This window comes from Gossypium hirsutum, chromosome A04 (assembly GCF_007990345.1).
Source record: "Gossypium hirsutum isolate 1008001.06 chromosome A04, Gossypium_hirsutum_v2.1, whole genome shotgun sequence".
NCBI lineage: Eukaryota > Viridiplantae > Streptophyta > Magnoliopsida > Malvales > Malvaceae > Gossypium > Gossypium hirsutum.
This window is the reverse complement of record NC_053427.1, coordinates 33,594,614-33,605,325: the sequence shown is the minus strand read 5'-3', so window position 1 is coordinate 33,605,325 and position 10,712 is coordinate 33,594,614.

Sequence of the window (10,712 nt, the reverse complement as noted above, 5' to 3'; positions counted from 1 at the left end):
AAATATGGAGTTGCCACCAATCTTTTTTGTTTAGGTGTGATTGGATCACCAATCCTTTATACCCTCAAAAACACGATAAATTTCGACTTCCAAAAGTTTATATGTTGAAAATCACAAAAGGATGCCCAATTATTTAGTCTAACGAAAAAATCAAAACCCATCACAGTAGGGCACGATTCCTCGAATTTCTAGACATCCAACATTGCGTTATTTTAGAATTTACAGTACATGAGTGAAATTCTAAAGGGATATTCGATTATTTTGAACAAACAGAAAATTGCAACCCAGCACGATAGGGCACGATTCCCCGAATTGCCAAACATCGAACATTACCTTTGTTATGAAGAATCTTTAAAGACATAAGTGAAATTCCAAAGGAATATTCGATTATTTTGAACAAACGGGAAATTGCTACCCAGCACGATAGGGCACGATTTCCTGAATTTCCAAACATCAAACATTGCCTTCGTTTTAAAATTTTTTTAATAAAACTAGCTTAAAATGCACTAATTCGACTTGGAATAAAACAAAATACTTAGTTTTAAAGAATTGGAAGTTATAAAGCAATATTTCATAAATCAAAAGGGAAACAATGAACATGGGATGATATACACACATAAAATACAACTCTTGATGAATGAAGATAAAATAGCCTTATTTAATCAACTAACAAAACAAACAATCAAATATAGCTAACCTAAAAATATCACCCAATTTCAATCATGCATGGAAAATAATTGATATAACAATACCAAAACGAAAATAATAATATAACAATACATCACAACAAAACAAAACAAAACAATACACATAATTGTATGCCACAATAATATACAAATCCTAATATGATATAATCAATACAAGACATACAAAATAAAATGAAAATAAAAAAACAATTTGGTATACAACTAGTTTGAAATAATGATAAACACGTAACGTATAATATATGAATTGATGGATTTAAAAAAACTAGAGATATATGGAATCTTTTAAATAAGTGTTATAGAATAGATATCTTAAATCAAATAATATACAAGGTGTTAAAAACATTTTAAAAATACATGCAATAAAGGTGAATTTAATAATACATATAAACATGAACAGATAGCCAAAATGTATGATAAAATAGAATTTTAGAAAATATACTATATACATAATGGATTGGAAGCATACACACTCACACATTTACATATATATAAATTTAAAAGCAATCACATGTAAAAATAACATAGAAATGATAATACATATAAGATTAAATTAATTTGGTTATATGTGTACAAATATATAAAAGCATTTAAATGAAATACTACATAATATATATTAATAATATGACATGAAGAATAATCTCAAAATAAAAATTTTATAAACACAAAAAAAAACAAAGTTCTCAAATAACTTTACACACATAATTAAATGAATTTTAAAAACAATAAGTATTTTTAAATAGCAAGCTCAATATGAATATTTAAATGAAATTTTACACATAATGTAAAATAAAATAACGATTTCAAAATAATGATTTATTTAAACAAAAATAAAAGTTATTAAAAGTTTTGACACCTAAAAAAGGCATTAAATGAATCTCCTCAAAAATAATGAATCACCTAAAAAAGGCATTAAATGAATCTCCTAAAAAATAATGAATCATATAAACAAAAGCCTAATTGAAATAAAATTAAAATGAAAAGGAATAATTTGAAAATAAAACAATAACAATAAAAAGAACCAACATGCGATGCACGCAAATGCGTAGGGACTCAAACTGGAAATAATCTAGCTCCCAAAACGGAGTGTTTAGGCGCGGATGGAATTGTAAACGCATTCAAATTACAAAGCTAAATTCTAAAAATGAAGTAAAACTAGCAATGCGTGAATGAATGCTTATGCAAATGAAGGGGACTTAACGCGCAATTACCCCTCTCCGCAGAAACGCGCGGATCCCAGAGGTGAAGTACCAGATTGGGTCGGGTATGGACGACACGGCATCGTTTTAGAGCTAATGAAAAAAGCTCAGAACGGCACCATTTTTGGTCCCTTAAAAAGGCTAAAGCCAAGCCTCAATCAGCCGAACTACCCTAGCCCCATTTCCTCTTCTCTAGCAAACCCTAAATGCCTATCTTAAGAGCCGATTCACCACCATGAACGACGACCAGCCTAATCGAGCCTCGGGGTTGTCTTTTTAGCCTTAAGGCATACTCTATGCTTCGATTTTGACGACGTAGAAGATGACCCACGATGTGATCACAAGGTAAGCCCCTTTTTTTTCTTATTTTTCCTCGAATATCAGAACCACAAATCTGGCAGAATGAAACTAAAGAAAATAAAGCGTTTAGAGATTTTTGAATCGGGAATCAGGTTGCTCTATTTTTTATTTCTCTATTCTGATTGCTTTCTATTGCCTTTTTTGTGTATGTAACCTTAAAAATGATGAAATCTCTTGTCTTATAGCCGAAGAGATGAAAATGATAAAAAATAAATAAAAAATACAATATTCCTTTTTTTTTGTTTTTGTTTTGTTGTGCGTTCGTCCCTTTTTGCAGATACGAGGTGTGCATGGCGCGTGTATGGGGGCTGTGCTGGCGTACGGAGGCGTGGGCGTGGCTGCTGAAGCGCTGGAGGGTACAGAGGCATGGTGGCCTGGCTGCGGCATGAGGGGGGAGAAACCCTAGGTTTTTAGTGTTTTAATTTTTTGGGCCTGCTGGGTCGTGAATTCTTGGGCCGTGTAATTGGACTGTTGGACTGTTGAAATTTAATTTTATTTATTTTTTAATCTGGGCCAAAATTGGCCTATTACAGCTACCTCTCTTTGCTCATTGTTGTGTAACGAGAACGGAGCAAAGACTATAAAAGGGCCAATTTTGCCTGGACTCACTGAGTCTTCGCGCTTCTTTTCTTCTTCTTCAGATAACCTCGCTCTATCCCACTGTATCTTCAGAGGTATAGGAATCGATGCTTTGACCCGCTCCGACGTAATTTAAAGGAGAAAAAATTTGTGTGTTTTTATCTTGCTCTACTGCAACTGCTCTATTGTAACTTCAGGGATATAAGGTTTGTGATTTTGATCACTCCAATGCCATTTCAGGGAGAAGAGGTTTGTAGCCTCGATCTTCTCCGCTGAAACTTCAAGGAGATACAAATTATTGATTTCAACCTGCCCCACTACTGCTTAGAGAGACAAGATCTATGATTTTTAGCCTATTACCCTACTGCTTAGGGGGTTAAGGTTCACCGTCTTTGATCTGTTCCACTGTAACTTCAGGGAGACAAGATCTATGATCTTCATACTGTTACCCTACCACTTAAGAGGTTAAGGCTTGCTTTCTTTGATCTGTTCCACTACAACTTCAGGGAGATAAGATCTGTAATTCAGCATGTTACCCTACTACTTAGAGGGTTAAGGCTCACTATCTTCTATCTGTTCCACTGCAACTTCAGGAAGACAAATTCTATGATCTTCAGCCTGTTACCCTACCACTTAGGGGGTTAAGGCTTGCTTTGTTTGATCTGTTCCACTGCAACTTCAGGGAAATAAGATCTGCAATTCAGCCTGTTACCCTACTACTTAGGGGGTTAATGCTCACCGTCTTCGATCTGTTCCACTGCAACTTCAGGGAGACAAGATCTTCAATCTTCAGCCTGTTACCCTACTACTTAGGGGGTTAAGGCTTGCTTTCTTCGGTCCGCTCCACTGCAACTTCAGGGAGGCAAGATCTGCAATCTTCGCCAATGTCGCTACACTGTCCTCTAGGGAACATGTCCTATAGACTTGGTTTCATATGCCTATACTTATGCCAAATTACTAAGATGCTATGATCAAAATGAGTCAAATGCTACTACTAGATGAATGACTATGAATGTAGAAATGTCATGAGAGTGATTCCTTTTTAAATGCTTAAGGTATCATTGCTCATAGTTCATCAGGGTTCTATCATTGATGCCATCGTGTCTTCTTGCTTAGCCGGTAACTTTGACAGAAAATAGTCACAATTTGGACTATTCTTTTTCCAATGTTTCCAACTTTTGAACCTGGTTAGTCCTGACTAGTGGCCCTGTTTTAGGTCCTTGTACTATTTAGAGGCCTTCCAGAGTAATATGCATAACTTCTTTTGTGTGATTATTATAAGTCCAAAAATTGTGATTTCAAAAAATATGCTCAAAAGAGACAATCATAATGGACAAGATGGAATTTTATTGAACAAAACTCAAAGTGATTAAATTAAACAAGATAGCAGATCTGCTAAGGTACAAAATAAGATGAGAAAAAGGTGTCCTAGATATCACAGCACGAGCTTCTCTATTCTAACTTCTCAAAGGCCATTTCGAGCTAAATATGTGTTAAGGAGACCCCGCATATTTTTTTGATGCTCCAAGATGTACTGCTCTTCCCTCTTGTTAATTTGGGAGGACAAGACTACCACCTGCCCCATGTTCAAAATTTGAGCTTCCTGTTTTCGGGTTTTCAACTCAAAAACCCCTTTGGTCTTAAAGTGCCCTTTGCAGGTTTTCACCTTGGCCTCTCCATTTTTTAAGGAAGGTCTCAAAGCGCCTTATGTGGGTTTTCACTTTGGCCTTTTTCTCTCTTTAAGTGTAGTACTTCTTGACAGAATCCAAATTCACAGGATTAGGCAGGTTTTTCCCATCCATTTCAGCTAGAATTAATGCTCCTTCAGAGAAAGCTTTCTTCACCACGTAAGGCCCCTCACAATTGGGCATCCATTTTCCTCTAAAATCCTTCTGTATAGGAAAGATCTTTTTCAGAACCAGGGATGGGATCTCGACTTCGATTGCAAAATCGCTTCCATTCTGTAGACAAAAGAGAAAGGCATTGCCCCAGTAGAGGTTCTGACTGATGTTCGATAAGCCAAGAGGGCAAATGGTAACTTCTCATGCTAATCTTTGTAGGTCTCAGTCATCTTCCCCACAATCTTCTTAATGTTTTTACTGCCCGCTTCCACTGCCCTATTCATTTTCGAGCGATATGGTGATGAGTTGTGCTGTCTGATCTTGAACTGGCTGCAGACTTCCGCTGTCGTACTATTGTTTAAGTTTAATGCATTGTCAGATATGATCCTCTTCGGCATTCCATATCGACATATGATCTTCTTTTTTAGAAATTTTCTCACTATCGACTTTGTAACATTGGCATATGAAGCGGCTTCTACCCATTTAGTGAAATAGTTGATAACAACAAAGATGAACCGATGCCTATTGGAAGCTTTCGGCGATATTGGTCCAATCACATCCATACCCCACATAGAGAAAGGTCATAGGGAAGTCATGACATGTAGCGGTGAAGGAGGCACATGAATTTTGTCTCTATAGATTTGGCATTTATGACATCTCTTGGCGTAATTGACACAGTCTCCTTCCATAGTGGACCAATAATACCCGAATCTCATAATTTTCCTGGCCATTGTAAAGCCATTAGCGTGTGTCCCACAGATGCCCTCATGGACTTCTTCCAAGATTTTCTTAGCCTCTATAGCGTCTACGCATCTTAATAGCACTTGATCCTTTCTTCTTTTGTATAGGATCTCCCCATCTAAGACATAGTCAATGGCCAATCTTCTCAGTGTCCTTTTTTCATTCTCGCTTGCCTAGTTTGGGTACCCATGATTCTTCACGTATTGCAATATATCGTGATACCAAGGGTGGTTATCTTTTTCTTTGTCTTCTTCAATATTGTAACAGTGAGCCAAAGTTTCATAAATGATCATCCGGATGGGTTTGACATCTTCTTGTTTGTTCACTTTGATCATGGAAGCCAAAGTAGCCAAAGCATCGGCCATCTGTTTTTCATTCCGTGGAAGGTAGCAGAAGGTAATGTCATCGAACTCTTTAACCAATTCAAGGACAGTTTTTGATAATCGATCAACTTGGGATCTCTGGTCTCCCATTCTCCTTTGAGTTGATAAATCACTAACGCAGAATCTTCATACACCTCTAGCACTTTAATCTTGCGTTCTATGGTTGCACGGATACCCATGATGCACACTTCATATTCTTCCATTTTATTCGTACAATCAAAATTCAATTTACTAGTAAATGGATAGTGATCTCCGTTTAGAGATACCAAAATTGCCTCGATTCCATTACCCACAGCATTTGACGCCCCATCAAAGTTTAGTTTCCAAGGAAGTTCTTCCAGAGCACCGTCTTCAGTGGTAGCAACACATATTAGGTCTTCATTCGGGAAATCAAAGTTCAAGGGCTTGTAATCTTCTAAAGCTCTACTGGCTAGAAAATCTGCTATTGTACTCCCTTTTACTGCTTTCTAATTCACATAGACTATGTCAAATTCGGAGAGCAAAATTTGCCATCGGGCCATCCTTCCATTCAAAGCTGTTGACTCCATCATGTACTTTAGAGGGTCCAGTTTTGAGATGAGCCAAGTAGTGTGATACAACATATACTGCCTCAGCCTTCGGTTTTTCAAATTAGGGCACAACACAACTTTTCTATCGACTGGTACCTTGTCTCACATTCAGTGAACTTTTTACTAAGATATTAAATGTCTTTTTCTTTCCTTCTTGACTCATCATGCCGACCCAGTACGCATCCCATGGAATTCTCAAATACTGCCAAATACAGTATCAATGGCTTATCGGGGTTAGGTGGCATCAACACCAGAGCGTTGGATAAGTACTGTTTGACCTTGTCGAAAGCCCTTTGGTGTAACACCCCTATAACCCGTATCTGTCGCCGGAATGGGTTATGAAGTGTTACCAACCCAAAACATCACATTTGTACAATCACATTGATATAAGAACATTAACTTTTATATGCATTCAAAAAATTTATACAAACATTCAAAAGATGCCATATTCGCATGGCCCATATATAACAACATCTCAAAAATACCATTCACTTCAGTCTATTCTATACATGCCATACTAGCTTCAAAACATAGTAATACCAAAATGATAGATAGTGTGACGAGTTGCTGACGATCCCTTTTCGAGCAGGTGACAGGAGTCAACAATCTATAAAACAGAGAAACGTAGCAAACATAGTAAGCTTTCATAAGCTTAGTAAGTTTTAAGCAATGCAACAAATAAACTCAATTATACATCAACTATTCAATTTCTCAAGAGGTCATTTTCTAGATATATTACCATTTGGCCGAATATACAGAAGCACATAATGCACAATTAGCATTCTAATTTCACTTAATCTGAATTCATATGGCATACATAAATCGAATATTTTCTCATACTTTCACACCTTGACCGAATGTATCATGATCATAGATATAAATATAACATTTATTTACATATGTATCACATTATACACTTATGATTCAATTCAAATCATACTCACATATAAATACATAATACGTAACTGGCCAACTTAACGTATTGAATGTATTCATTTGTCATTCTAACACGAGGTATCTTAGTTTTAGACTTTTATCAAATACCGGCATTCAGCCTGCTAGGTTTAAAAACCTGACTTCATTCACCAATATTTCACCTGCTAGGCTCGAAGCTCGATATCATTTCACCGACATTATAGCCTGCTAGGCTCGAAAGCCCAAATAGTATCTCATCGACATTATAGCCTGCTAGGCTCAAAGGCCCGAATAATACTGTGCGATATTCAAATCAACAAGTTTCATATAACACAATCACACCAAATTGGGTACAAGCATTATTCTAATATATCATCCTACATTTTATTCACTTTTATATCATTTCATCACTCACATTCAACATTTGATAGTTTACACGTAACATCTTACTCATATTCATCTAACACTATCATTTGATCATGAAAGCATATCACATTTTACTTCCATTACAATTTCCATTCGGCCATATACATATATGACAAGTAATACTTAATTCTCATAATCTTTCATGTCATTATCGAATATTATATATATTTAACTACTTAAAACTTACCTTGAATATATTTTCGAACAGTCTCGGTTTGGCTATTCAACTACTTTCTCTTTTCCCCTGTCCAACCTTGGTTCTCTATGCTTAATTCAAACAAAATTTAATTTATTAAGGTCCCATCAAGCTAGCTTATAGCCGAATATTCATTGTGTACTTAGTTCACATACACAAACACAAAACTCATAAGGCTTATCATATTTTTATATATATATCTTTACCATAGAGCCGAATATATATATAGCTCATCAAATAGGTATTTATTTACGTTTCCCTTTTAACATATATTGATCAACTAGTCCATGCATTAGCCATTGACACATTCAGTCATTAAAGCAATAACCTGTTAACATTCAAGCATTTTATACCAAAATTTCTCCCAAGGCCGAATTCATCTACAACCTTTAGTACATATACAAAGTTTATATTAATTTATACACACACCATTAACCTAGTATCAATTAACTAAGTACTTTAAAATTTTCTTTAACTAAGTAACTTATTCGAAAATAATAAGGGAAAATTTAACAAGCTTAACTGTAACTTGTCCAGAAATATTAAGAGCAAATTTAACAAGCTTAAATAAGTAACTTGTCCGGAAATATTAAGAGCAAATTTAACAAGCTTTAAATTCAACCTATAATTTGAGCATAACTCATCGAGGCATCCACACTAATTTATTATCCAAACATCCATAGCCGAATACACATATTCTTTTATTTATTCTTAACAAAATTCTATCAAGCTTAAATCTCCATTTCATCATTTTAAAACGCAACATTACTCAATGTTATCTAAATTCACATTTGGCAACTACACATACACACAAGCCGATTTCACCTTCTTATCTAATGCACCTATATGAACATTTAGCTAGCTCAAACTTCACTCATCCACAATTACTCATTAAAACATGAAGACAACAACCATTCCCTTCAAATTGTTCTATAGCCGATTACTCATATCACTACCCAATTCAAAATTTTGACATGGGCTAAGTAAGGGACTTAGTAACTAGCTTAAATTATGCTAAAATCTCAAAAACTAACATGAATTACTTACCTTAATTCCAACTCAAAGGTGACCGAATAGCTATTTCCCCTTTTCTTCTTTAAGATTCGGCTAAGCTAAGGAGGAATATGGACCAAAACATTTTGTTTTTCTTTTTATCATCTTTTCTTATTTTAATTAATTTTTATTTCATAATTTAAGCCATTAACTATTATAATATTAATATATAATGCATATATTGCTTCTCATCATCATTATGGCCGACCACTACAAATTAAAGTGGAAAATTTGACATGCAAATCCACTTATTTTACACCATAAATTATTTGGCCACTTCAAATTAACCTATCACATTTTCAAAAATTTTCACATAAGTCCTATTTAATAATTTCACATACAAATGACAAAATCAAAGCATGAAATTTTTCACACATGCACTTTCACATATAATAAGCACAGAATATAACATCTAATTATTTTCGTGACTCGGTTTTGTGGTCTCGAAACCACTTTCCAACTAGGGTCAAATTAGGGTTGTCACATTTGGCATTCTTCATCCCATTCACCTGGGTTGTGTTTCTTGAGGAGGCGAAAAACAGGGTCACATTTCTCAGTTAGTTGTGAAATGAACCTAGCGATGTAATTTAATCTTCCTAGAAAGCCTCAAACCTCTTTCTGGGTACGCGGTGGAGATAGCTCTTGTATGGCTTTGACTTTGTCTGGATCGATCTCAATCCCTTTCTCACTAACCACGAATACAAGCAGCTTTCCAGACTTGGCTCCGAAGGTACATTTGGCTGGATTGAGTTTTAGCTAAAACTTCCTCAACCTTAAGAACAACTTCCTTAGGACTTGTACATGCTCCTTCTCTGTTTGGGACTTTGTGATCATATCATCGACATAAACTTTGATTTCTTTGTGCATCATGTTGTGAAATAGGGTTACCATGCCCTTTGATATGTTGCCCCGTATTTTTCAATCCAAACAGGATCATCTTGTAGCAGAACGTGCCCCACATGGTTACAAATGTGGTCTTCTCCATGTCTTCAGCATGCATCTTGATCTGGTTATATCTGGAGAAACCGTCCATGAAGGAAAACAGTAAGTGTCCTACCGTGTTATCCACTAAGGTGTCGACGTGAGGCAGTGGAAAATTATCTTTTGGGCTAGCTTTATTCAAATCTCTGTAGTCTACACAAATTCGTACTTTTCCATCCTTTTTAGGGACAGGGACGATGTTGGCTACCCATTCTGAGTATTTTACCACCTTTAAAATCAGTGTCAAACTGCTTTCTAACCTCTTTTTTTATTTTTAGCAAGACGTCAGGCCTCATTCTTCGGAGTTTTTGCTGAACTGGCTTACATTCTTCCTTTATAGGGAGTCGATGCACCACGATATCAGTGTTCAACCCGGGCATATCTTGGTATGACCATGCGAAGGCATCTTTGAATTCTTGAAGTAACTCGATAAGGTCTCGCTTCATCTCCATGGTGATACAAGTTCCGATCTTAACCTCTTGTCCCTCTCTTAAGCTCACAATTTCTACTGATTCTTTGTGAGGTAGGATTTTTTTGTCGTCTTGTTCTACCATCCTCAACAAATCAGGAGACAGGTTACAACCTTGGTCATCTTCGAAATCCTGAGAATCCTCCATACACATATCTCGCTCAAAAGGAGACTCTGAGCCACTAGTAGTGTCACTTATATCATTGATATCTGGGGACCTGCTATGAGGATGAAGAAAGATACAAAGAACCAAAAGAACTTAAGAATACTTATCTGTATGGTATGATTATGAATGA